General features: G+C 55.6%; 1 long non-coding RNA gene across 1 annotated transcript; it reads right to left on the bottom strand.

Moving 5' to 3' along the window:
- Positions 1-433: 433 nt before the first annotated feature.
- Positions 434-3,448, bottom strand: LOC121032772 (uncharacterized). The gene is made up of 2 exons (XR_005791460.1): positions 1,978-3,448; positions 434-1,806 (listed from the first exon to the last, which is right to left on the bottom strand). It is a non-coding gene; the product is annotated as an uncharacterized LOC121032772 (long non-coding RNA).
- Between the last annotated feature and the right edge of the window lie 278 nt (positions 3,449-3,726).

Below are 3,726 nucleotides of genomic sequence, written 5' to 3'. Positions count from 1 at the left end.
GAAATGTCCAGTGACGTCCCCAAAATCAACCGGGCGCTCAGTGTGTTTCTGAGTGCCCTGCCGGACGGTGAGACGCTGTGAGCAGACCCAGCTCGGCCTTTCCCTGGCTTTGCGCTCCTGGCACCTGCACAAAGCCCGCCCCAGGGGAGGGGTTTGACACATGTGTGCGTGGGGCATGGGGACCTCAGAAGAAGTCTGGATCCTGTTGAGCTGGGTCACCTGCCAGGGACCATTAGTCCCCACTGAGTCCTGGTTTCCTTACCTCTGATATTGGTAAAACGGTAGTATTTACTCCACAGGATTGATTTGACAATTAAAACCAGATAATCTATATATAATGCTGAACACAGTGTTTAGAAATAGCAAGGGCTCCGTGAGTAGGAGCCAATATTAATATTATTAGAATTGTAATTTAAGAGAGGAAAATGTAAAATGTAGTTCATCCTTATATTTCAGTTTTATGCTGCCATTAAAAAATCGTGTTTACATTTTGTTTACAAAATTGTTTGATGCATGAGGAAATTGTTATGCTATGTTAAGCCTTCTTAAGTTTTCAAAACCGTATCTACTGTGTGATTTCAACTGTGCTTAAAAAACAGTAACAAAGACCCAGGAGGAAAGGACAAAACGTTAATAGGTGTATCTGGGTAATAAGACTGTAACTACTTTTCTGCTTGCTCATACTTCAGAATACTTCCCGTTAAGCAGCTAACTTGCTCCATATTTATAGATACAAAGCAGCCGAAACGTAAGGAAACGCAAGCACGCACTAATCAAGCTTTAAGCTTTGTTTCCACGTGGTGGCTGGGCACCACCACCAGGGAAGACCACTGGAGTCTTTGTGTCCAGCGTCCGGGCACAGCCAGCCGCGTCGCTAGCAGCAGCCAAGACGGGGGACCGTTACGTCACAGCCTTGGTTCTGGGGGTCCACAGGACGGGCCGTCTTGTACTGAATCCTGAAGGGGCTCACGAGCGTCCTCTGTCGACAAACAGGGTCATTGTCACTTTCAGGTCCCAAGTAGAGATCGGCCGGCTCCGGGATGGAGCCCTCGTGGATGTGGATGATCAGGCCCCGGATAAGCAGAAGGCATCTGAGCACTCCGTCGCCTCTTCATCCCGGTCCTAGCCCGTTTCACGGACCCCTTCACTGCCACCCGGGCTCTCTCAGAGAAGCAGGAAGAGCCTGGAGGCTGGAAGACGCTGCCGGGAAGTTCTCGGCCAGCTGGCGTGATGGGCACTCGGAGGCCTGGGGCTCTCAGGAGGAGCACGAGTCTGAGCCCGGGGTCTCCTGTGACCGGCCAGGGAGAGGAGGACGTTCTCGAAGACGTTCTTGCTCGGAGTCGGATCCCATAACGAGCCTTTGGGAGTACCCGCGACCACAGGCTGTCCCCGGAGAGGCCCTACGGGACCTCACGTGCCCACCTGTCCGGCACCACCGTGCTCTTCCGGCTGTGTGTCTGCGTGCTGTCCCTGCCGCTGTTCACCGCCTCCCGTGTCTTTCCCATCTGTCACCTCCCATTTCCTTTCCCATCCTTGACCCACAGTTACACTCCTGTCTTAGGCAATGTGATGCGGGCAAGTGTTGTATTTGGTGACTGCTACTCACAGGTCAGCTTTATGGCTTTCCTGAGAGGGTCCCCTGAGATGCATCGGGGACCCCTCGGTGCTCCCTGCTCAGGGCCTGTATGGATGCACCTCTCTCGCCCACCCTCCAAGCCTCCTGGCTGCTCCCACGGGTCCGGTCATATCCCGATGGCGATCAGGCGTGGGTCTGCGGAGGCCTCCTTGTAGGGGGACCCAAGCAGCCTGCCGGGAAGGACAACGGACGAGACCATGGGGACCGAGCGCCATATTATCTAGTGAGCCCCCCTGGCATCTTTCCCCGTGTCCCTGTGCCCCATGACCCCATCGCCCTGTCTCCCCGTGTCTCACGCCCCCTCCCTCCCCGGGAGGCCTTAGAGGACAGGGCAGACTTACCTGGAAATGGTGTTTTCTTCTCTGTCCGACTGGTACCTACTAAACAGTGAGTGGTTGGTCGACTAAGCAGAGTGGTCCCCACTGCTCCTTTGGAACTCTGTGTTGCCTCCAATCCGCCTTCCTCCTACGACACGGGAGCTCTCGGAGGGCTGACCTCCATCCTCCCAGAGCTCCGTGAGACGGGCAAGAAGCCGCTTCCTGAGAGTTCACACCCGCCGAGTGTGCCGTCCTGCGCCCTCCCCTCTGTGCCTGCCCTGCTGTCCCTCCAGGGACCGCGAGCACACGTCACAGAGGGCGAGGAGGAGGAGAACGTGCATCTGCACGCCAACTGATAGCAGGCCACCCCGTATCAGTTCTCGACTCCGTAAGTGCCAAGCACCGCATTTGGCTGAATCACTCACATCCAGGGAGCGCATTAGCTCTGTGTCGACCAGACAGCGATTTACAGAGTCTGTCTCTCTCCTTCTGATGTTGTGCTTTTAAACATAATTTACACATGAGTGACGTGTGCCGAATTGGCAGGCCTTTCTTCTTCTGTCGAGCCAGTGGGGTTTTGCCAGGACTCTTCAGACATTCTGAGGAAGTGAGTACCGGCCCGGCTGCCCTGTACGTGCCCGTCTGGTCCCACAATTGCGGGCCATCCCAGCCCTCGACTCCCCGCGGCTCCTCTAGGCACAGCACCCACAAAACACCCACTGTGGTCACCGGACAAATGGCATGGCTGCCTACACACTGCCGTGGGTCCCCCCACATGGCCGCCTTCACACCACCGTGGGTCCCCCCCCCCCATGGACCTTACCGGCCTGATGCTCCCAGGACTGCCGTGACCATAGGCCTCTGGTAGGGGACAGAGACCCAGCTCTGGGTTTTCAGGGTTAGACCAGGCTGGGGTTCTAGAACACCACAACCAGCTGTAAATGTGGATGCTCAACATTGGACTGTCTTCTCTATTAAATATAAAACTTGGAGACGGTAAGATTTCAACGCCTATGTGATTTCACTCATTTTCCAAGAGGTTTGTGTTGAGAGAGCAGAGAGGTGGAACGGAGAGCCCCGGGTCCCCCCCGTGAGGGTGCCACGCTTGCTCCAAGGAGAGACGTGCAGCAGCCTCAGCTCTGCCACATCCCTGCAGGCGCCTTGCAGCTGGTGCCTCAGCTGCATGAACCCTGTGCGCAAGCCGGGCTTCAGGCTGGTGCAGCCGCAGGACCAGCCGCGCGCCCCACAGTTCTGTGACTCTTGCTGGCAGATCGCCGTCTTGTGGTTTAGTCTTTGTACCTTTGCACGTGTGCCTTGCACACATGGTCCTTTCCCAACCACCATCTGACACACAGCTGGGACAGGGCAAAGCGTGCGCGCCCTTTGCGAGCCTGCAGGACACGTGAGCCTTGCCTTCCCCACAACTGTGCTGGCGGGTCAGGCGCAGTGGCTTCCCAAGCACGTCAGGTGTCTAAACACAGGGAGCCTTGCTTTTCTTTTTCTTTCTTCTTTTTCTTTCTTTCTCTTCCTTTCTTTCTCTAAGTTTATTTATTTTTGAGAAGGAGAGAACGAGTGGGAAGGGGCAGCGGGAGGTGGGGACAGAGGATCTGAAGCAGGCTCAAAGCCATCGGCACAGAGCCCGACTTGGGGCTTGAACCCACGAACCGTGAGATCATGACCCGAGCCAAAGTCGGACGCTTAACCGACTGAGCCACCCAGGTGCCTTTGCGGTTTTCTTTCTTTTTTTAATCTGGTCCTTTGGGTTATTGGTTT

Source organism: Herpailurus yagouaroundi, unplaced genomic scaffold, assembly GCF_014898765.1.
Source record: "Herpailurus yagouaroundi ecotype Mexico unplaced genomic scaffold, PumYag 142, whole genome shotgun sequence".
Taxonomy (NCBI): Eukaryota; Metazoa; Chordata; class Mammalia; order Carnivora; family Felidae; genus Herpailurus; species Herpailurus yagouaroundi.
This window is presented reverse-complemented; position numbering and strand designations above follow the sequence as displayed.